This window comes from Suncus etruscus, chromosome 5, assembly GCF_024139225.1.
Source record: "Suncus etruscus isolate mSunEtr1 chromosome 5, mSunEtr1.pri.cur, whole genome shotgun sequence".
In the NCBI taxonomy this organism is placed as follows: domain Eukaryota; kingdom Metazoa; phylum Chordata; class Mammalia; order Eulipotyphla; family Soricidae; genus Suncus; species Suncus etruscus.
Genome location: NC_064852.1, coordinates 123,192,582 through 123,218,114, shown reverse-complemented (window position 1 = coordinate 123,218,114; position 25,533 = coordinate 123,192,582). Strand labels below are relative to the sequence as shown.

Here is a 25,533-nt window from a genome sequence, read left to right as displayed (position 1 = left end):
CTGAGCACTGCCAGGTGTGGCCCAAAACCAAAAACTAATAAAAATAATAAATAAAAATATACTTGTTATTCTTAATGATTATGTACTCAGTGTTGGTTTTTTAAAGTAGTATTTTAGTAGTTATTTCAAAAAATATAGGAAATAAATCATTTTATCCACTCAGCCATAAATTTTTTAGGGTGTGATCAAAAGCACAAGAAAAGCTTTGGAAACATTGTTCTAATTACTTGGCAGCACTACTGTTTTGATTGGTATGAAACAAATTTAATGGTAACTTATTTTTTTTTTCAGAATTAAAATTATTAGCAATTAGTGGTGAGAACTTACCTAGCTCTAGGAAAATCTCTAAAACTTAATCTTTGTAATTTATTGAAAATGTAATGAGTAAATTACTGGTGAAATTTGATAAAGTATTACATAGATATCTAATTGTAATAATCACCAAGATAAGAATATAATAAATTTACCAAAACACCAATAGATATTTCTATAAGTTTTCTGAAAGTCAAATAGAATGGCATTTTCATGTACTGCTGTAGAGTATACTACCAAGGCACAAATTTATTCCACTATCTACCCTCTGTCTACCCACCAATGCCATTGCTTTATCCATCCAACCAATATGTGAGAACTTAATTTACATCTCAACACAGAGAATGGGGTGAAAAAAATTATGAGGAATGAAGGAGTGAAGGCCCATCCTCGTGCATGAATAATTATCTGATTGCGAATTATGAAAGTAATAAACAGTATTACCAAAGGATATTCCAGGGAAAAAAATAGGTAAAGGTAAAACCAGCACAGATTGTCAGGTTAGCATCATATAGGAGGAAAAAAAAAATGTACCTACAATCTAAAGGGCATAGCTGCAAGTTCGTAGATAGTCAAGGTAGAATTTCTAAAAAAGCTTGATGAAGAAATGAAAAGACAGAGGTCAGGAGAAATGAGCCCTTCAGAATCACCTTTGGGGCCTGCAGTGTGACATAAAACAGCCTGCCATCATTAGAGTCCTCCCAATTCCCTATACTCATCAGAAACCAGAAACCAGAGGCTGGACAGAAGCCCCAGGTAAAAGAAGCCACAAAGTCCACTGCCCATAGGGAGTGCCCAAACAGCTGAGGAAGTGAATGAAGCCAGCTGAGAGGTAAAGTCTGTGGAGACAGAGTGGTGACACAAAGCCAGGCAGAAGCAATGTCAGTTAAGCATGCTTCCTGGGGCTAGCGACAGTGCAGGAGGATTTGTGAGGCCAAGTAGTGGAGCCTTCTCAAAGAAATGCTAGGAATGTTTTTTGTTTTTTTTTTTTTAATAATATCTGTATTTAAATACCATGATTACAAACATGATTGTAGTTGGGTTTCGGTCATAAAAAAAAAAAAAAAAAAAAAAAAAAAGGGGGCCGGGCAGTGGCGCTGGAGGTAAGGTGCCTGCCTTGCCTGTGCTAGCCTAGAACGGACCGCGGTTCGATCCCCCGGCGTCACATATGGTCCCCCAAGAAGCCAGGAGCAACTTCTGAGCGCATAGCCAGGAGTAACCCCTGAGCGTCACAGGGTGTGGCCCAAAAACCAAAAAAAAAAAAAAAAAAAAAACCTTCACCAGTGCAACATTCCCACCACCAATGTCCCCCATCTCCCTTCTCCCCCATCCTCTACCTGTATTCAAGACAGGCATTTTGCTTCTCTCACGCATTAACATCGTCATGGTAGTTGTTAGTGTAGTTATTTCTCTAACTGCACTCACCACTCTTTGTAGGTAAGCTTCATATCTTGAGCCGGTCCTTCTGGTCCTCATCTCTGGGCATTATTACAATAACATCTTTTAGTTTTCTTAAAACCCATAGTTAAGTGAAACTATTCTGGAAATGTTTGTTTTTTTTTTGAAATGTTTGTTTTTAATGTAAAATATTTACCCTTGTAAAGACTCTACAACCAATAATAAATAAATAAAGGACAACCATTATGTATCTTCCTTCAATATTTTAGATCAATTATCCTAAGGCAAATGTCTTTTAGATTTTCAATTGCCTTGACTTTACAATGCACTATTCTTCCCCCTCTATTAACAATTTATTTAGATTTACAAAGCTTTTCACAGCAGGCTTTGGGTTATTCAGTGATTCAACTCCAAGACCACCAACAGTGTCAGGATACTTCCACTAAAGGCCCTTTTTCTCTCACTCCCTCCACCCAACCTATTCAGCAAATTCATTTTCTTTTTCAAGTTTACTTATTAGAGTCTGGATCACATTCTTACAGTACTGTTGAGTCTAATGTGTGGTTTGTTTTTTTGTGTGTAAACAGTTATCTCATTTCTTTTTTTTTTTTTTTTTTTTTGAAAATAAAATTCTGCTTTTATTGAAAAAATATGGAACGCTTCACGAATTTGCGTGTCATCCTTGCGCAGGGGCCATGCTAATCTTCTCTGTATCGTTCCAATTTTAGTATATGTGCTGCCGAAGCGAGCACAGTTATCTCATTTCTAAACCAACAAAATGTTCAAGCCCTTGACCAATACCTTTATGTTATGGCCAGTTGGCTTCCTCATTTCTACATCCACAATTTTAACTTCTTAGGAATTCTCACTATCTTAATACACTAACAAATATGCATTAATATTTCACATCAAGAAAATAAACAAAAACTATTCAATAATTCATTCCATTCTTTATTTTCTCCTCCATACCACCACTCCATTTTTATTTAGGCAGCATGGTTTATAATACCATTAATAACATAATTTTAGGGCCAGAGAAATAGTACAGCTGGTAAAACACTTGCCTTGTTCCAAACTGACTCAGGTTCCATTCCAAAAACCATATATGGTCCCCAGCAACATCAGGAGTGATGTGTGAGCACTGCTGGGTATACCCCCAAACAGTAAAAGATTTCAGGCATAACAGTATTCTAGCTCTACAACCATCACCAGTGTTAGATGCCTCCACAATGATCCAAGAAACCTCCCATCACTCACTGTCACTTTACCCCTAGCAACCTTTTATTAAGATTAAATTTAATTTAGCTTAGGTTGTATGTTTATAATGGTATTAACATTCCTGGTTTAATACACATAGTTATCTCACATCAGCCTCAAAGTGCCCAAGACATTCCACTAAGTCCCTCTGCCTCATCCAGTGCATCGTACCACTCCTACACTACCAACTTACTTGGTAAATGATAGATAGAGAGATAGATAGATAGATAGATAGATAGATAGATAGATAGATAGATAGATAGATAGATAGATAGATAGATAGATAGATGATAGATAAGACAGACAAAAATAGATATAGATATTTTGGGGTTTTTTGGGGGGAGCCATACCCGATGACGCTCAGGAGTTACTCCTGGCTATGCGCTCCTGACTTGGGGGACCATATGGGACACCAGGGATCAAACTGAGGTCATCCTAGGCAAGTGCCAGCAAGGCAGACACCTTACAGCTCTGTGCCACCTATTGGACCCTTACTTGGTATATTTTGTTGTGTAATCCAGAACCAAAGGTTTGACTCATGTGATACCTATTATTCCCTTGTTCATTTTGTTTGTTTGTTTTGTTTTGTTTTGAGGCCACACCCAGCTGCCCTCAGGGATTACTCCTGGTTCTGCACTCAGAAATCACTCCTGGCAAGCTCAGGGGACCATATGGGATGCCAGGAATTGAACCCAGGTCTGTCCCTGGTTGACTGAAAGCAAGGCAAATGCCCTACCGCTGTGCTATCTCCCTGGCCCCTCCCTTGTTCTTTTTGTATACTCCAGATGAGTAAGATCACCCAGTATTTTTTTGGGGGGTCACACCCTGTGGCTCTCAGGTGTTATTACTGGCTCTGCACACAGAAATCACGCCTGGCAGGCACGGGGACCATGTGGGATGCCGGGATTCAAACCACCATCCATCCTGAATCTGCTGTGTGCAAAGCAAACGCCTTACCATTGTGCAATCTCTCCAGCACCAGCCCAGTATTTATATCCCTTATTTTTTTGTTTGTTTGTTTTTCTGTTTTGGGGCCACATCCAGTGGTGCTCAAAGGTTACTCCTGGCTCTGCACTCAGGAATCACTCCTGGCAGGCTCAGAACTATGTGAGATACCAGGGATAGACCCTGGGTAGGCCACATGCAAGGCAAATGCCCTATCCACTGTGCTAGTGGTCCAACAACATATTCGTTATTCTTTACGTTACTGTTCTAGGCATGAGCAATATTGAAGATAAGAGCATATTTTATTAGATCAGATAAATGGCCCAAAGGATTGGCTTTGCATATATGGGTTCTCAGGGTTTGGCAGCCTAAAGTACCACCCCAGACACCTGCCCTATAACTCTCCCCTAAAACAGTATACTGTATAATCATCACCACCACCACCACCTTCATCATCATCATCATCATCATCATCATCATCATCATCATCATCTATTTTATATGCAAATTTAGATGTCTTTAAAGTGTAAATCTATGACACTGGGTCTTGTTCTTTCACCTTTGAAAACAATCTACTTAAAGGGTATTCAATAAGCATTTAAAATTTTTGATCATCACAATGCTAAACTTCTTTTCTGATAGAGCTTGCAGTGTTCTTAGTGAGAAAATGCTTGGTCTCATAAACAGAAGACAATGAATGTGGTTACATATGTAGGCAGAAGCCACAAAAGTAAGATTCTGAGGGCACTATACTAAAAGAAAATATGGATTGGCATAGAAGAGAAGATAAAACATAAGTCATAGAGAGAGAGAGAGAGACAACTATATTAAGGTATCATCTACACCAGCATAACTCAAAAAGTAAATTCAGTGGCTGGTGGACCATTGGAAAGCGATTTGCTACCAATCTGTGAAGTAAGCACAACAATTATGAGGAAGAAATTACAAACATCAAGCATTTGGGGCATAATTTGATATTTAAGCTTGGAGTCAGTAGACTTTGTCTAATGATAGGGTAATAGTCAGGTTAGAATAGTATACAAGAGGACCAAATTCTTGCATAGAGTGGCTTTAGGTTAGCTGAGAACTAAAACTCGAAAGTGCATAAAATTCAGAAATCATTCCCTACTTTGAGAAGAAAATGATATACTATAAAATTGTTGAAATGCATTACTAACAAGGATGAAAATTCATTTGAAAATGACAGTATTACTTTGCCTGAAAGTAAAACAAGTTTTTAATTTGTTTTGTTTTGTTTTTGGACCACACCCCAAAATACTCAGGGGTTACTCCTGGCTCTACAATCAGGAATCAGTCCTGGTAGTGCTGGGGGAGACCATATGGGATGCCTGGAATGCATTGAACTCAAGTTAGTTTATGGAAGGTCAATGCCATATCGCTGAACTATTGCTCTGGCTCCTGAAAGTTTCAAATAAATGTGTCAATATGCTAAAATTTCTTCTTCCCTTTCTGTCAACACATTAACTTGTGAAACTTGTTTCTTTACTGTATTATTAAAAAATCTAAAATGTTTTAGATAGACATTATGCCTTAGGAGTAATATGTTAGTGGGACTAGAGTTTGATGCTTAGCATTTTATGGGATGCCAAGACTGTCTGGAGTAATTTCTGAGTACAGATGTGGCCCAAAAAAACAAAGAAAGAAGAGGAACATGGCATCAATACAAATGAGTAAACAGGTTCTTAAACATAAGGTAGGTTCACTGGCAGTGTAAAAAAGAATTTTTTAAAAAGATATTCACAGTTCAAAGTCTGTGTGTAGGCAAACAAAATGTGAAATCACTACTTTATTTAAAACTATTTGTCTGGTTACAGCTGCAGGTTTATAAAGAAAAACACAATCAGGACCCGGAGAGATAGCACAGCGGAGTTTGCCTTGCAAGCAGCTGATCCAGGACCAAAGGTGGTTGGTTTGAATCCCGGTGTCCCATATGGTCCCCCGTGCTTACCAGGAGCTATTTCTGAGCAGACAGCCAGGAGTAACCCCTGAGCATCGCCGGGTGTGGCCCAAAAACCAAAAAAAAAAAAAAAAAAAAAAAGAAAAAAGAAAACACTTTCACTTTCTTATCTACAGTTTTTGTCATTAGAATTTCTGCATTTTTCCTATGCTCTGCTTGTTATTTATTAGATTGCCGTTTTATGTACTGAATTTAATAAGAAAATGTCAGAGCTCGTGTTTTATATGCATGATGGACCTTTCATGTAATGTATAGTATCAATCCACGACATGTTGAAAACTAAAATTAGGGGCCGGCGGGGTGGTGCTAGAGGTAAGGTATCTGCCTTGCAAGCGCTAGCCAAGGAAAGATCGTGACCTCGGTTCGATCCCCACAAGTCCCATATGGTCTCCCCAAGCCAGGGGCAATTTCTGAGCGCTTAGCCAGGAGTAACCCCTGAGCATCAAACGGGTGTGGCCCGAAAAACCAAAAAAGAAAAAAAGAAAAAGAAAAAGAAAATTTAAATTAGAAAAGATAGTTTGAGGTATAGGAAATTTGAGAAATATTTCAAACAAGGTAAAGTCTTGCAACTATACCTTTCTCTGGGGCAGTGGTCCTCAAACTATGGCCTGCGGGCCACATATTGTATTTGTATTTGTTTTGTTTCTTCATTGCAAAATAAGATAGATGCAGTGTGCATAAGAATTCGTTCATAAGTTTTGTTTTTCTATAGTCAGACCCTCCAATGGTCTGAGGGACAGTGAACTGGCCACCTGTTTAAAAAGTTTGAGGACCCCTGCAAGTCTGGGGCCACATTTTCTAAGTTTGGTGGTGTGGGGTGTTGCTTGATCATAGATACTCAATCACATTGAGTAAAAGTAGAGAATTATTGCAAACTTTTCAAGAAATGTTCATCTTTTTAGTAAGAATCAGCTAAGCTTAGACTTTAGCCACCTTCATTCTTCATAAGCATCCTAATGAGTAACCTAACAGAAATCCAGTCCTGGACCAAACTAAGTCAATGGTCTATTTATTAAGTAGGTGTCACTTATGCTTTGTAGGTCTAGGAAACCCTCAGTTCTTCAAACACACATAAAAGCTACCTCCAGAATGATGCCCGAGGTCCTTGTCTGCAAACAGAAAGTGCCTGTATCCGGGGCGGGCAATGTGGCGCTAGAGGTAAGGTGTCTGTCTTGCAAGCACTAGCCAAGGAAGGACCGCGGTTCGATCCCCCGGCGTCCTATATGGTCCCCCAAAGCCAGGGGCAATTTCTGAGCACTTAGCCAGGAGTAACCCCTGAGCATCAAACGGGTGTGGCCTGAAAAAAAAAAGTGCCTGTATCCAAGGGTAGAAGACAAGAGCTACTCTTGGGCTCCCGATAGCCCGAACCTACTCTGGCACTCATTTTATGAGTGAAAAATTATTCCTAACATCATCTCTTGGGCTAATTATACACTCTGGTATAAATTTCAATAATGATATTTGAAGTTTTAAATATTCACTACTGAAAGTGTTAAATCCTTATTTGGATATCTGAAATAATAACAGCCTCAAAGGAGCAGATTAAGTGAGGATCAAACCATTTAGACTGAAGCACCTTCAAAGTAAATTAGTGCAGATACAATCAAGAACCTCATTGCAATAGCTTTACCAAAACATAAGCCTCTGATGACAGCAGGCCATAAATAAATCTTCAATGTTTGCTAATCTCCTGTTTTAACAAAGAGTAGAAATGTGGCTTGGTGCCTTTGGCAAGCAGCAGAATCCACCTAGAACTTAATTACATTGTTTTGTTTTCATTATGATTTCAGTGGTTCCGTTCTCTCAATTCTGTTTAAAATGACACAGAGCTACCTTCAAAAGGTTTTCTTAAGTCAAACAAAAGTGATTAAATTTTAAAAGTTAGGAAATCAATAGTAGAGATTTGAGAGGCAAAAAAAAAGTGAATAATTGCCCAGCTTTAATGTACAGATGGATACACCCAACTATCTCCAAATACTCAAAAACTCACAGTTTGAAGATTTAGAAGCTATTGATAAAAAGGATTGGAGCTCATAAATTCCCAAAAATCTACTCAAAAGTATCTCAGAGACAGACACCCATAATCTACCATTACTTCCTCTTTTTTTCCTCTACCCTTCCTCAGATAGAGTATTTGGTTGACAACTCAGTCTTGTGTTCATCAGCTTCTAACAGTTTAAATGAAGAAAGGAAGAAGAAAGCAAGCTTTGATAAACACCTGTATAAGTGGAAGGAGGATTCCAATTCTTTGTCCTTACACAGTTATGGAATTGTGGGCTCTTTCCTTTTTCCCTTTCTCCAAAATTTCCAAAAATTAGTATCAGTAGAAATTCTAGTTTCAACCAAGAAAACACATATAAAACACAACCTAAGTGCTCGCTTCGGCAGCACATATACTAAAATTGGAACGATACAGACATTAGCATGGCCCCTATGCAAGGAATGACACGCAAATTCGTGAAGCGTTCCATATTTAAAAAAACAAAACAATGTAAATAATACTCTGAAGCATCTCACTGATGCCATGGGAAATGCTAATTTGGAACCCAAATAATTAGTACCCTAAATAGCAAGGGTCACCTTCCAAAGAATGCTGCACCTCATCCCAGAGAACTCATCAGAGGGAACTTCGGGGGCATCTGGGGATTCCAAACCCTACTCACTATGCCCCATCCTCTTCCCATAAAGAGGTTCTGACCCACCTGGTGTCCTCTCTGACCTGCTTCTCCCAGCAGCTGCTCTAGTTCCTGCCCAGTCTTCCAGCATGCAAAGCCCACAAAGGCCCCTGGGGGCAGCATCTGTCTCTACAACTACGTGCACTTTTACAAATCAGGACATTTTATTTATCTGTGTCCCCACTCAGAGCTTAGCTCACACAGAAATGCATAATGTCTGTCTTGAGATAGAATAGAAGTGAGATCAGTATTATCTACCATGTCTTTAAATGCTTTCTATCATATAGATCATTAATGTACCTTCAGTTTTCTGAGGTACTTGTTGCTATACCTGTGGTACCAAGAAGCAAGCAACAAGTAGGTGCTTGTCTGGCATGCACCCAACTTGGTTCAATTCCCGGCACCCATGTATTCACCCTAGCACCATCAGGAGTGCTCCCTATGTAGAGCCAGGAGTAACTCCTGAGCATTGCTGGGTGTGGGAACCAAAAAAAAAAAAAAAAAAAATAGTTGGTAGATGCTAAGTAGCATGTTCAAGCCCAGTGTGAACCCTACAAGGGTGATGGAAAATCCAGACATCAGAAACTGACTACCATCAGGAGTGCTCCCTATGCAGAGCCAGGAGTAACTCCTGAGCATTGCTGGGTGTGGGAACCAAAAAAAAAAAAATAGTTGGTAGATGCTAAGTAGCATGTTCAAGCCCAGTGTGAACCCTACAGGGGTGATGGAAAATCCAGACATCAGAAACTGACTATTCCCTTGGGACTCACGCCACTTTTCACAGGTTCCCCAGCACAGCAGACACGATTAGCCACTGTAACCAACTCCTCCCATAATAACACAGCAGTCATTCAACAACTGTACCAAAAAAAGAAAAACAATCGACAAAAATAAATGAGATAGGGTGTTGACTGCTTATTTCAGCTGTGACATCAGCATATTAAAGAGCCTTATATCCTAGGAGAACTTTACACACTTCCCTCTTCCCGCAAAACACTGAAGTATAACATTGCATAATAAACTGCCTAACAACAATGACAGTATTTTTTTCTTAAAAATGTTTGTCTTTCTGTCCTAATTCACCAAGGATGAGGAAAAAAATACGGGAAGTTTCCCTGAAAATCTTAAACAAAGATGGATACAGATGCACAGACCACAAGTATTTCTGACCTTTTCTATATCTCTTATGGGATTACAGGAATATGTAAAAGAAAAGTAAAAAATTATATTAAGCTGAAAAAATTTTATTACTTATTTTTTTCATTTTTAGGGTTTTTCTTAGACTATTATGTGATTGTATGAATTAACTGTAATTTATTTATGCTTTTCTGATCTTCCATATGTTTTAGAAATAAACAAATGTACTTTTTTATATTTGGGATAGAAAATGATATTTACATTTTTTTTTCTTTTTTGGGACCACACCCAGAATGCTTATTGGATTACTCCTGACTCTCTACTCAGAGATGTCTCCTGACAGAGTTTTAGGATCAAACCTTGGTGGCCATGGTTAAGGCAATCACTATACCCACTGTGCTACTGCTTTTTTTCTTCTTTTTTTTTTTTTGATGATAAAAAGTGTTTCCCTCATTTAAATGATTGTCTTGATGGCTGATTTTGTTGTTGTTTTGTCTTGTTTGTTCATTTTATAAATAAATTCTTTAATTGAATTAACATGAGTACACAGTTACAAAGTTGTTCATAATTGAGTTTCAGTCATAGTGTACAACATTCACCAGTACACATTTCTGGCCACCAATATCCCCAGTTCATTCGTTCCTTCCTTCCTTTCTTTCCTTCTTTCTTTTTTCTTTCTTTCTTTGCTTCTTTCTCTCCCTCGCTCTTTCTCTTTTCTCTGTCTCTCCCCTTTATTTTTAAACACTGTGTTTTTGCAATATTGTTACTAACAGAGTATAATGCATATCACTTTATCTCCTTTCAGTACTCAGGCCCTATTTTAAAATTTTAAAGAGAAAAAAAATTTAAAGGGCCTACACCCAGCACTGATCAAAGCTTACCTGAGCTTCTCCAAGAATAGGTCTTGACCAGTAGTCTTTAACTACTTAATTTAATCTAAACATGAACATAAGTCAAATATTATAGAACCTGAAATTTACTTTAAAATAACACAACAATGCAGTATAGAATGTACATATGTGTTAAGTTTTAATGATCAATTTAATTGGTGCATACATATTCCAAACATGTTCAGTTGATATTAATTCAAAAGAACCATATTTCCAGAGGTGACATTTTTTTCTCTCACCCACATATGGTATTGATCAGAGATGTTGTAGATGATAAAAATCCAGATTCATTAGCAAATATGATAGTTCTTAAAACGTCAGAAATGATCCTTTCCAGGAACTCTGAACAAAGGCCAATAACTGAGGAAAACGCACTATACTAAATGGTATATTAGAAGAGAGATGAATATTAGTGGGAGAAAGAATTTAGTCGATATTAATGTGTCCATGTGTCCTGTCCTCTTAACCAGAGATAAGCATAGACTTCTTGCCAAAATACCCCTGCAATTGTCTGAAGATATATCAATCATATAATCTACCCTTAACTAGCTCCTCTAAAGGTAGCTATCTGGGATTTCATAGAGTTTATAGAACAAATGTTATGATTACTTTGTAATTTTTGCTAATAAACTTCCTTATTCAATGGCCTAAGGTCTGGGATTATTTTTCATTGTAAGTCACTATTTATATTATTTACTATAAGTCATAAGTAATGACTTATTTATTATAAGTTATTAAGAAAGTTCACTTTAGGGGCTGGGCGGTGGCGCTAGAGGTAAGGTGCCTGCCTTGCCTGCGCTAGCCTTGGACGGACCACGGTTCGATCCCCCCCCCCCCCGGCGTCTCATATGGTCCCCCAAGTCAGGAGCAACTTCTAAGCGCATAGCCAGGAGTAACCCCTGAGTGTTACCGGGTGTGACCCAGAGGGTTTATCAAAATAAATTAGCCTAACTGGTGAGCACAAACTAAACAGTTTGCATGAGGTTGAGAAGATACTCAAAATAGTTGCTTTCCATGACAGATGCCCATGCATGTCCCATGCTACAGCAGAGCAGTCAGCATGGAGAGAAGCAGGTCACAAGAGATGTAATTTAAATAAGACAGGTGGTCAGCTCTCATAGGAGCAAAGAGATTAGAATTGCTTCATCATACGTAAGACAAAATTATTTATAATGTCAACAAAAATAAGCTTTGAACAGGAGGAGAAAGCAAACAAAAGTATGTGGCTTGGGAATGTAAAATGAAAAATAACATACTAGCAGTGGTCCTCAAACTATGGCCTGCGGGCCACATATTGTATTTGTATCTGTTTTGTTTCTTCATTGCAAAATAAGATATATGCAGTGTGCATAAGAATTCGTTCATAAGTTTTGTTTTACTATAGTCAGACCCTCCAATGGTCTGAGGAACAGTGAACTGGCCCCCTGTTTAAAAAGTTTGAGGACCCCTGAATAGAGGCTTTAATTTAAGGAAATAGCTTTTCACCCATTCTAAAAAGTTGTTCATGTGTCCAATAATGGGCCCAGAGTAAAACTCAAGTCTGTCCTTTCAAAGGGTTTTTTCTTCCCTCATGAGTCCTTTTCATTTCATTCTATTTTTGAAAAGTGAAGAAAAATAAACAAAATCTATCAATTATCACCAGTCTATAACTGATTTTTATATAGAAAACTTTTAACAGATTTCCCCAGAATTATTTCAGAAACATAGATGATGACGGTCTTGAATCATGTTAACTCAGCCACTTATACCAGATATCTTTCTTCCTGCCAGGTATGGGAGCTCAAACTCCCAATTAGCAGAAATGCTAAAGGCACTGTAAATAACAAGTCACTCTTCTTGGAATATCCAATTTACTTGGTGTTGAATAATTTAGCATTTATTATATTTAAACCAAATATATACCTCAAAAACAAAATACTACATTTGCATTCATTTTTCACATAAAAATTTCAGAAAAGCCTCAAATGTGCAGATGCTTGGTACCATACCTCAAGGGAGTTTATATTCCTTCCTAAGAGTTCAGTACGGCGGGCACCATAGAGATACTACAGCAGGCAGGTCATCTGCCTTACATGTGGCCAAATGAAGTTCAATCCCCTGCACCCCAAAGGGTTCCAAATCAAAAAGAAATAAAGACTCACAGGCATGAACATGCTCGTTTCCATTATTGTTCGTTTTCTTATTTGTTTCGGAGCACTCTGCAGTGCTTCGAAATTATGACTGGCTCTGCACTCAAGAGATCATGTGGGATTCCAGGGATCAAATCTGGGTCAGCCATATGCTAGTCAAGAGCCCTACCTTCTGCACTTTTGCCCTGACCCATCCAGTTGCCATTTTTAAATACTGAAACACTTACAAATAGAATGAAAAACCACTTTTGTTTACAGAGACCATTAAAGATGTTCTCATTTTTAGAATGTGTCCTGTAACAAGAGCTCAGTAGATAATGATGATGATGATGATGATGATGATGATGATGATGACAATCATGTTGATGATAATATTTTTGATTAATGTTTGCCTGTATTTACAGGAGATCAAGAGCTATTACTTAATGTGCCCAATTCTCCCTTGATGAAAGTAATATAGACTTTTTAATATGTGCCTTGAAATGATTCCATTCTAAAGTGAAAGGTACATTACTAAGCAATGAATTAAATATCAGCACTGTTGCTTCCATTGCTAAGTCTTGGCTAATTAATAGAAAACAAAGCTAAACAGGTTATTTTCTTAATTGCATAAAAGCTATGAAACCACTCTCATTTCATCTATACAGGAGGAAGAAAACCATACCCACTTAAAAATGATTCATTACCTAAAGCAACCCAAAATTAATAGACTTCCAAAGTCTGCTGAGTCAGTAGCAGAAGAACCGGGACTAGAGCTGTGCAGAAACCTAGCATTCTAACCACAGCTCAGAACATGATGCTCCTTCAAAAGCAAAACAAAACCAAACAAAAAGAAGGCTTCTCTATTGTACACATCCAAGGCATTGTCAATACATCACTGCTTCATTGTTCTGCCTGTGCTTCTTCAGAGCGACTACAATTATGTGGTCATGCCTGGTTCTTATCCTAATTCTCATACAAGCCTGAGGAGACACAATTCCCACAGCCCTACAACTTTTCACTCTCCAGAAATCGAAATTCATCATTTATGTTTTTGCTCAAAGGTTTATGCAAGAGAAGAGTGAGCAGAAAGATTAAGCAAGTGTTTGGAAATTTTGTGGCTGTATCTAATCTGTATTTGTGAAATACCCCCAAAATGTCAGATGTCACTTCTCTGATCTAGGCAGGAAGTTGTGGTTACCCAGAACTAGAAGGGAGAGTTGACTAATGAGAACAATTCTGGCCATCAGACTCTTTAATAGCTTCCTCGTAACAGGCATAGAATGCGATCAAGGGCTATAACTATGCATAGAAACCACAACATAAGGAATCAATGTTTTTGTACATGATTAAGCTGTAACATTTAAGACAACGAATATTCTCGTGCTGCCAGAGAAAAATCATTCCACCAAACATTCAAAGAGCTTTGAATAGGCCCTACTTTGAAGCCAAAAAACCACGAATGATCCTTTGGAAGAGGTATGTGAAAGGGTACCCAAGAAGAGAAATACATGAGCTCTTTCCCTTCACTCTTCAATAAGTGACTCGATTTTGTTTGTCAACACAGACTCAAATTATTATAAATACTTTTTTATTTTATTTAAACACCATGATTACAAACATGATTGTAGTTGGGGGTTTCAGTCATAAAAAGAATATCTTCCTTCATCAGCATTCCCATCACCAATGTTTCCCCCCACCTGTTTTCGAGACAGGCATTCTACTTCGTCACTTATTACCACTGTCATGATAGTTGTTAATGTAGTTATTTTTCTAACTGCACTCACCACTCTTTGTGATGAGCTTCATAGTGTGAGCTGGTCCTTCGGGCCCTCATCTCTATTGTCTTTGGGCATTATTACAATAATGTCTTTAATTTTTCTTAAAACACATAGATGAGTGAGACTATTCTATGTCTATCTTTCTCCCTCTGACTTATTTAACTCAGCATAGTAGATTTTAGAAACACCCATGTCATGTATAGGAAATTTCATGACTTTAGCCCTACGGATAGCTGCATAATATTCCATTCTGTATATGTATCACAGTTTCTGTAGCCATTCATCTATGAAGGGCATCTTGGTTGTTTCCAAATTCTGGCTATTTATTATAAGTGCTGCAATGAATATAGGTGTGAGGAAGGCTTTTTTTTTTTTTTTTTTTTTTTTTTTTGGTTTTTGGGTCACCTGGCCACACTCAGGGATTACTCCTGGCTCTATGCTCAAAAGTTGCTCCTACTAGGCTCAGGGGACCATATGGAATGCCGGGGTTTGAACCACCAACCCTATGCATGCAAGGCAAACGTTTTACCTCCATGCTATCTCTCCGGCCCCAGGAAGACATTTTTGTATTGTATTTTTGTGTTCCTAGGGTATATCCCTAGGAGTGGTATAACTGGATCATATAGGAACTCAATTTCCAGTTTTATTTTAGGAATCTTCATATTGTTTTCCATAAGGGCTGGACTAGACAGCATTCTCAACAGCAGTAAATGAGAGTTCCTTTCTCTTTTCTCTCCACATCTCCACCACCACTGATTGTTCTTGTTCTTTGTTATGTGTGCCAGTCTCTGTGGTGTGAGATGGTACTTCATAGTTGTTTTGATTTGTATCTCCCTGATAATTAGTGATGTGGATCATTTTTACATATGCCTTTTGGCCATTTGTATTTCTTCTTTGAGAAACTGTCTGTTCATTTTGTCTCCTCATTTTTTTAATGGGGTTAGATGTTTTTCTCTTACTAAGTTCTGTCAGTACCTTGTATATCTTTGATATTAGCTCCTTATCTGATGGGTATTGGGTGAATAGTTTCTCTCTCATTCTATGGGTGGCTTTTGTATCCTAGGCACTATTTCCTTTGTCTCTATGAAATAGGAACCATCACACCAATATCAAATCATTATAAGTTACAAAACTTATTAGGGAAGTTTACTGTAAGGAGATATTATAACTCTATAAAAAGCTTTGGATAGGAGCTGAAGCAAAAGTACAGTGGGCAGGGTATTTGCCTTGTACAAAACTGACCTGGGTTTGACCCCCAGCATCCCATCACTGCCAGGAGTGATTTATGAGCAGAGCCAGGAGTAACCCCCAAGCACCACTGGGTGTAGCCCCAAAACAAAAGTCTTTGGACAGTGATCATATCTCCGTATGCTCCCATCTGTACATGGACTAGAACCCTGCCATGCTAGACAAGCTATGACCATATAAATGAACATTTCACATGGGCCAGAAGAGCGACTTTAGAAAATACCTGATAGACTGTAAACAGTAATGGTGTCTGCTCATTCATACTGGAACTGTCACATGAGATAAAAACATCTGTTCTTTAGTCAACATATTATTGGATTTCTTTCTGATAGCAGCCTCGCCTTCTAATAAAGTTAAAAGCTAAGTGCAAATAATTCTGTGCAAACCAAATTTGATTTACTGACCTTTGGGGCCCTTATAATATTGGCCTACAATATGTATGTCTGTTTAATGTTTACTTAGATGTCAATGCTTCAAAGTCAGAGAACTGTGTAAAATAATCCATGATTCTTTATTTAAAAAGAGGGAAAATCGGATCAAACTGCACTGTGGATCAGGCATGTGAAAAAGTACAAAACCTAGATCCCTAATACCTGCTACTATTATAACAGATCAGCTTTATAATTTTGTTTTACTATTCCAAAGCCCTAGTAACTAAATTTGGCAACCTCGACTAAATTTGTAGACTTAGACTGGGACACTACAGTGGTTTGGACATAGTCTAGCATGTGTCCAACTCAGAAATAATTGCTTGGCTATAACCAGGTATAGCCATGGAGGCTGCTGAGAATGATCAGGGTGTCTCTGGAGGCTACCAGCATCATGTGGCACAGAAGAGCCATAGCACCCCAGGACCTAAGAAGAATCAAATCCTTGGGTCCTTGCACTGAACCCAGAGCCTAGATGGCAGAGAATTGCTGGGGCAAGCGATCTTCTGCATATCGCTTGAGGGATCCAAAATGAAAAGTTATTCCCTTATGCCAAGGAGTTTTCTAGGAAGTTCTTTCCCCTAGATCTAGTGTGTTAGAGAAAGGTGTTAATCACTTTCTGTCCTCTCATGCTTACCTTCAAATAAATCCTAAACACAGAGTTTATGTGGCTATCTTGTAATTTACTTTAAAAAAGAGTAACAGTGAGATTTATGCCTATATGTTACTTTATAGATAAGGGACAATACTTTCATTTAAAGGGGCTCTACTTAAGAATTCATTTTTGTTAGCATTGTAAAAACACTCCTCGGGTCGACCCACTTGGACAATATTCTTGAACTACTGGTCGGTGGATTGGTGCTGTTCTGCATGTAGAGAAAAACAAATAAAGAAAAATCACTTATTTATTGCCTTGGTAATAAATGTGGATCCATTAAAGAAAGATACTAGTCCTCATTATAAAAAGCTTAAAGTCACTGAACCAAATGCTGACCTTTAACCAGAAGAGAAATAAACTATATTCAATCTTGTTTCAATCAATCAGATTTGTGGACTCTTTGCTAAAACATCTTAAAGTATATATCCTAATTAAAACTCTCCTCCAGTGTTTCAGTCCCTTAAATGTACCATGTTCCCTCTTAAAATGAGTTCTTCAAAAATATTCTGAGGGCCACAGAGATAGTATAGTGAACAGGGATCCTGCCTTGTACATAGTCAATCCCAGGCGCCACATATAGTCCCCTGAATTTCTAAGATTAGAGCCAAAACCAACAACAACAACAACAAATTCTCTTCTCTACCTGGACTTCTCCTGCCCATTAAGCTTCATATGGTCAACTTCTATGTGATTTTCTCCCTACCTCTGAGAGATTAAGCCTAACCTTAACCCAGGGTTCCACTCTCCTCAACATGTGTCCAATAAAAATTTCTTTCTGACTTTCAGCATCATTAAATATCAGTGATTCCAATCGTTAATATAAGGGATTCTAGAAATATACCGTGTTTTTCATCAGCAAAGAACATGATCAAGGTTTTTTTAAAATAAAATTTCAGCACAGAATGTCTGTTACGTGTAAAATAACCTATTCCACCATGGTTTACTGATCATTTCAAGATTTTTCCATGGGAACAAATTAATTTCTTTTTTCTTTTACTTACTGTAATTTGTTTGACACTTTCACAGCAGCTTGTCTCAACAAACGTACCATTTTCAGTGTTTTGCAGGTACACAAAGAGATCGTTTTCTCTTTGACCTCAGTCTTTGCATACTTTCTTTCCTCTGCCCATAATACTATATCTTCTTCTAAAGTTAACTTAGCTACTTATTATCTCCAGATCATAGCTTCAACATCACCTTCTTGGAGCAATCCTGCCTATATCTGAGGACTTATTATTAGAGAGCTGATTATTATTAAAGCCGATAGAAAGCCCTTTCTTCATTATGATTGGTTCTTCCCTTAGACAGGCTAAGCTTGACAGGCAGAAGCCTCTTCCCAGATATCATTGTGTGGCACCAACATCCATGTTTGGCATCTCAAATTATGGCCTTGAAAATACCCCACCACCACCACCACCACCTTGGTCACTATGCAATCTGGGAAGATCTCCTCCACTGCCCTGCTATAATGTGGATACATTTTCATATTTTATTTTCCTAATAAGGAAAAGTGAAGGAATGCAGCATTTCTTTTGGAATTAATGACAAAAAGTGGAAGAAAGAAGAAAAATGGAGAAGAGAAAGAAGAGCTACTTCCTTGGATATTAAAGCTAAGACAGCATATATATACACTTATATATAATATAGCTAAGCTAATATATGTGTGTATACATTATATAATACATTATATATGCTGTTTATATATAAACTATATAATATATTATATATGTTGGTTTTGGGGGCCACACCTGCAGTGCTCAGTAATTACTCCTGGCAGGCTGGGGACCATTAGGGATTTCAGGGATTGAACCTGTGTCAGCCATGTGCAAGACAAATGCCCTCCCTGCTGTACTAACTTTCCAGCCCATTAGCTGGTATATTTTAATTTGTTTTTTGGAAACCAGAGATTGGACAGTTTTGGGACACTAATGAATTACAATGTGAAAATACTCAAACTGAAATAACTTATTCCCTACAGAGATATTGTAAGATAGATTCCTATGTTGGCTGAAAAGCAGCAACCAAAGGAAGATTTAAAGATCTGCTTCCAAAATTCTACTTCCAGCAACTAATTTCTTATCCATAGACTGTTCTTTTTTTTTTCTTTCATAGACTGTTCTAGAGCCTTTTTTCTAACATCAAACACACTGGATGAACCTTGACTTTCACATTAATTTTGAATCACAACAGCCAAGAATTGTCTTTATTTCCTTTCTTGTTTCTCATTTCTCTTCCCATCCTCCTGCCTTGCCCTTCACTCTCCAGTCTGTCAGATGGATATCCCTTCTTCATGAATCTCAGCAAAATCATATTTCTTTAGTCTATACCTCTGGGAAATGAATACACCGGTGTAATTTCATCCTTAATTCTCCATTAGCAATGTGTTTAATCAGGAAAGTCCTTCTGTTACTATCACCTTCAACTAGGTTGACTCTCTTCTGTCTCGGTTTTCCTCGCTATAAGACTATATAAGGTCAATGTATGATTCCAGAATATTACCAAAGGCCTAATATAAGAGTTTTACAACTATCTTCCATTCATGCTTTGCAAGAACAAAAACTAGAATCTGCCAGGGAATTAAATATATTATCATTGTAGAAAACCATTACTGTCCAAAATTCCCATCCTCACTAGCATAAACTATTCAACCCAGAGCATCTGCTGTTGTAATACTGTTTATGAGCTGTCAGCCAAGCTAAGAGTTTTATTTTTTTATTATTGCTCCCTGATTTACTGTTGCAGACTATTCCCAGAATCTTGATTGCATTTGCCTTTACTGATAATAGGCTTCTGCTAAAAAGGCCCGACTCTGGGTTCTAAAGTAAATGAGATCAGACAATGGGAAAGTACTATATAGGAACATTACCCTCACACTATTTACAGTCTTCTTTTGCAGATCTGTTTCCTGACCACAGGAAAGGTTCCATCTGACTGTAAATGAGTTCTCAGCATGTGCCAAGGCCTCTTGTCTTCATGCAGAAAAATATCTTTCCTCTGCTTCCTTTGTAAATTATGCAGCTTCTCTCTGCCGTCAGCCATAAATCACTTGTGTCAGCATTAATAAATAGGAATACATTATAGGTAGTAGTATGTTCTGAGAGTTCGACCCAGTGAGTATGTGTGAAATGGGTGGAAGGGGTAGGAGGTAGGGCGATCTTTCTTTTTCCTTCTGAAATAATATGTACCTAAGAATGCCTTGGGAAGAAGCTTTTCCAGCTTGAGAAATAAGAATAGGGGTGGGGAAGCATCTGAACTGACAACTGAATCCTCTTCTAGCCACTCATCCCTCGCTCTCCTCTGTAACCATCAGAAGAGAAGCAGCATATTCAGTGAATGTAGGCCAGCAGCTGTGACGCAGGAGAGAGATTGAGGCCTTTGAGATATAAATTTTTCAAAGAGCTAAAAGTAGCTCCCAAGAACCTGCTTAACACACCACCTGCCTCCGTCTCAGGCAGCATCCCCAGTGTTGTCTCCACTGTGAAGCAAGAGGATGCTCCTTACTTTGCCTATTAGTGGCTTCCCCTTGGAGGCCAGAGCTGACTGGAATGAGGGACATCTGATCCCAGTTTTTCTCCATCCACATTAGGATCAAGGCATCTTGCATGGGCCTTTGAAATAAAAAAGATTCTATATGGATGACCACACAGTACCTCCAAATCTGGAAAGGACATTTCTTGAAATGGCAAACCCTAAATTAACAGAGCCCCTAAAAGTACCTTGGCCCCCAGCCCCGACTATCTGTCACCTCCTTTCATCTTCCATCCACACTGATATATGAATAGCAAAATGACAAGGAAGGCAACCAATAGACACTCGTACTGAAAAAGCTTTTTCAAGTGTTCAAAGAGTCAGCCCCTGAAAAGACATTTTTAAAGCTTCACTGGTTTCATTTCTTCCAGCACAGCCACAGAGGGAAAACAGACTTCCCATCTTGTGAAAATCACTGCAGCATTCAGAAACTTGGTCAAGACTCCAAGTGAAGAAACACCAAATCAGAATCAGTACAAAAATAGATGTAGGTCGGTCCTCACCCACACTGGGGAAACTCAAACTGTTCACCAGGCTGGTGTGCTTCTTCCTTCCACATTGCTTCCAACAGAAGACCAGGCAAAGAACAAAATAATCCAGGCAGGAGGGTGCATGCCTTGCTATTGAATGTGCACTGCAAAGAGCCAGTCCTGAGCACAGAACCAGGAGTAAGTCCAAGCACAGCCTGATGTGCCTCCCCCCCTCCAAAAAAAAAAAAAATATATATATATATATATATAAATTTAAAATCCTGGGGTCAGAGCAGTGACGCAGCGGTAGGCCATTTGCCTTGCCCGCAACTGACCTAGAACAGACCTCGATTCGATCCCCCAGCATCCCATATGGTCCCCCAACCAGGAGCAATTTCTGAGTGCATAGCCAGGAGTAACCCCTGACCGTCACCGGGTATGGCTCAAAAAACAAAAACAAAAATCCAATAGCTTCCTGGAAATCACAAGACTGGAAAGAATTTAATCAAATTGTTTTCCCACTCTAGCCTTTATCAATTAACAACTGCAGAAAGGGACAATAGGAGACTGAGGCTTAATAATTTGGGTACACTTCAAAAAACCTGAAAAGATAAAGCAAGCCTTTAAGCTCAAAGCTCTAATTTTCTTAGACATTCCTAAAGACATTTGAATATGGAGGAAACACAGAAAAAGGAGATGAACATATTTCGCAAGAAGAAAGTAACCTGCTATGTGAACAACTACAAAATGTATGTGAACCCTCTGGCTTTGTCATGGTATACCTCATGCCACATAGTGACACACACATATGTATGTCAGTCACTATGTCAAGCATAGTGACATCTCACTCTTATCTTTGACAGCTGTGAGAGGGTTTCCATAGATAATACCATGAAAGAGCTGGACTATAAAGATTAGTATCATAGTTTCTCCTTCCTAGAATATGTATTTTTTTTAACCCAAAAGTGTTAAAAACTAGCATGCTGGGCCTCACAAAACTGCCCTACATTTCTAGACCCATCATCTGTCAGAATCCTTCCACTGATGAGAAGATAGTAGCAATTTATAAAAAAAAATAATGAGTTCTTGATAAGCATTAGAGTTCAAATGTGGTGCCTAAATTCCTTTCCCAGACTTACTTCTACACTGATAGTGAGAAGAGATAACATATCAAGGAATTACTTGCTGATGATCACCAGAAGGCACTAATCCAATTCTCTGAAGCTAAGGACAACAAGGACAATGACCCTTCCTACTAACCCACCTAATCCATCAAATCAATGGTGCCAATAAACACCAATGCATCAATCCATCAAGTGAGAAGACCACAGCACCTCACTGGATCTTGATGACTGAGTCTGGGGGCAGCATTTGATGGGAGCAATAGCAGCAGTAATGAGACAAGCAGAGTGTTCCTCAAATGTCCCAGAGACACAGGTCAGCAGCATCAGATCAGAGCCTGATCAGAACACCAGAAATCAAATAAACAGTAAAAGCAGGGAGGGTTGAAAAAAAAAATCTATCCATCTCTATTCAATTTGACCTAAAGTCATTCCCACTCTAAAAGAAAAGGGAGAAGAAATAACTACTTTTTTCTCTCATGTCATAGTCTTCCTGCTCCTAGAAAACAATTCAGTTAGCATTTAAGGCAAATCATCTTTGGAAGGAGAATCTACACACAGTACTATCATAAAAAAATTTTCCAAGAAAATATATTACTAGGGGCAAATAAAAGTGAAGTAGGAGAAATTAAGGCAAGAATTAGAGGAACTCAGCAGTACACAACTTACCTGTCATGTGAGTCCTATGGATCCAATCCCTAACACAAAAAATAAAATAAAATAAAATTTTTTTTAACTTTTAAAAGTATTTTGAGAAAAACCTATTTGGAATCTAAAAATGTGCTATACACGGAGGAAGATAGAATGAAGGGCAGGAAAAATTATAGGTCCTGGAGGAAAGGCAATGAGAATTCAAACGTCAAACATTTAGATAGGAGCCAGATCCAAAGGTTTATAACAAGGTTGAAACTGAGGCTGAGAGGTGGCAGAGTTCTTAGCCTACTAAGCAGACAAGACAGGGCACAGATGACGGTAATTATGAAAAAATTTCACATAAAACAAGAGGACAGCATGAACCAGAACAGAACAGGCCACAGAATACACTGGGGTGAGGTTGAAGAGAGCTTAAGAAAAAGAATGAACTGAGCAATCAGGAAGCACAAAGAACACCTTATCAAGAACACTTTACAGAGAGGGGCCTGGTCTTTCTCCCACCCACCACTACATACTGGATCTGTCTCTGAGGATCTTGAGGGCTTGTGGTAAGAACAAAGAGGGGAAGTAAGAAAAGATTTAGTGGCTGTCAAAATTTAAGAGTATCTATTCACATGTGGGGAGCTTGTTTAAAATTCAGAATCCAGGCTCTACCTCAAGATATTAATATAGCAGCTCTGGACCACAGTTTCAAAAACACAGAATGTCTGGGATGGCAAGAAAAAGAGGAATTTACAAACCAGCACAATAACCTCAGACTCATTCCAGCCATTTCAAAGGTACCTGCATACTAACTAAGCAATCCTGTGGGAGGTTACTACAAAGGAATTCTACAGAACTACCCACAGGATGTTTAGAAGAGAGTTAAAGCACCAACTTCTATTATTCTTTTATTAGGAAACCACTTCACTCCAAGCTCACCCTTGGCCTTGCCCCTTCACACTCAGCAATGAGATGTGGGGCCAGAGCAATAGCACAGTGGGTAGAGAGTTTGCCTTAAATGCAGCTGACCCGGCTTCAATCCTGGGCATCCCATATGGTTCCTGAGCCTGCCAGGAGCAATTTCTGAGTGCAGAGCCAAGAGTAACTTCTGAGAGCCACCAGGTGTAGCCCAAATACCAAGGGGGGGGGGGGGAATGTTTGACATGTCCTTTTGAAAACTTGAGTTTGTAAAAGTACACAAAGATATCACAAGTCAAATATATATATATATATATATATATATCACAAGTCAACAAACTCTGACACTCTTGTTTTTATCTGTGTGTTTCCTTTCCAGGCACCCTCATGCTTATGACCAACACCCTTGTAATAGGAGAGGTACAGGTTGCCCATCAAAACTAAGCCAGTCAATACCTCTGTACCAGTGTCCATTAATAGGGTATTTTCCCTGAAGCTCGTGTATTTAGTCTTTGAAGGTGGGCACAACATTGCTAAACAAGAAGACAAATCCAGTGAGTAGTTGTAGTCTGAGATGGGATAGTCAAACTTCACTAGTACTGGAAGGAAGAAACCATGGCACAAATCGATAAAAGCAAATAAAGGCAAAAGTATCCTAGAATCTGAATCTGAGTCCAGAGTCAAACTGGCAGAAAAAATCTAAACATGCCAAAATTCCTGTCTGAGGAGCTCAACCAAGTAGGATCTTGGGTGAATCATTTACAGTCAAAGTCTCATTTTATGAAAATAAGGTTTTTCTGCAACCCCTCCTCAAAGGAAGTGTCAAGTCTGGATGCATGAGAACATGTGATGTTAACCTTTGCTTAGTAAATCAATGCCAGGAGCCAGTGTTCTTCATTTTCTTTATGGAATATTTTGAAGGCTGCCACTGGACTGCCTAAAAAACTGTCCTCCGAATGAGTTGTGTGCTCTTCCAAAACCAATGTTTGTTCTCAGGTCTGTTTATGCCAGTTCTACTTGTTACTGTAATTATATTATTTAATTACATTTCAAATAAACCCAAAAAACTTGAGAGCAAAAAGAGTGAGTATCTATGGAAACCAAGTTAAATTTTCTTGGAAGATTTGGTAAAGGCAAGGAACTAAAAATATTTCTGTCAAATTAAGGATGGTTAGGGATTTGGGAAATCTTTAAATACTAAAAGAATCCTCACTCAGATTTATTCAAAAGATTCTATCCAGGGACCGGAGAGATATAACAGCAGTAGGCTGTTTGCCTTGCATGCAGCTGATTCAGGACAGACGGTGATTCAAATGCTGGCATCCCAGGAGCGATTTCTGAGCACAGAACCACAAGTAATCCCTGAACACTGTTGGATGTGACACAAAAACAAAAACAAACAAAATTCTTTTTTTGTTTGTTTTTTTTGGGGGGCCACACCCGGTGACGCTCAGGGGTTACTCCTGGCTATGCGCTCAGAAGTCACTCCTGGCTTGGGGGACCATATGGGACGCCAGGGGATGGAACCATGATCTGTCCTAGGCTAGCGTTGGCAAGGCAGACACCTTCCCTCTAGCCCCACCGTGCCGGCCCCACAAAAAAAAAATTTTCTAACCATACATTCTGCAGTGAAGAAATAGATATATAGAGCAGGCATTAGGGTGTGTCTTATACAAGAAAATACGTGAGAATTTATTAAGACTTTACTTTCTCCATCTGGAGCTTAAATCCAAAAAAGAAATGCATGCTCAAAGAAAAGTTGTATATCAAATGACTGTTGAATGTCCATAAAGAGCAATTTAATCTATGCTTTAATTGACTCTATATGTTGAAATATAGCAAGAAACACTGAAGTAGGTCAAGGCAGGAGAAACGGTACAGTAGGTAGAGCACTTGCCTTTCATATCATCAACTCAGATCTGATCCCTGACTCCCAAACTCTACACAGAATGATCCCTGAGTAAAGCCTTATAAGGAATGATCTCTGAATGAAGAGCCAGGAGGAAGCCCTGAGCATCACCGGCTATAGCCTAAGAATCCCCCTG

At 38.6% G+C, this 25,533-nt stretch overlaps 1 protein-coding gene and 2 non-coding genes across 3 annotated transcripts in view; 1 reads left to right on the top strand and 2 right to left on the bottom strand.

Annotated features, from left to right (window-relative positions):
- Positions 1-25,533, bottom strand: part of HECW2 (HECT, C2 and WW domain containing E3 ubiquitin protein ligase 2) — a 445,024-nt gene that overhangs the window by 349,159 nt on the left and 70,332 nt on the right. The gene's annotated exons all lie outside the window — the stretch shown is intronic.
- Positions 2,356-2,462, bottom strand: LOC126010414 (U6 spliceosomal RNA). The gene has a single exon (XR_007496444.1). It is a non-coding gene; the product is annotated as a U6 spliceosomal RNA (small nuclear RNA).
- Positions 8,263-8,367, top strand: LOC126009789 (U6 spliceosomal RNA). Its single transcript, XR_007495992.1, has one exon. It is a non-coding gene; the product is annotated as a U6 spliceosomal RNA (small nuclear RNA).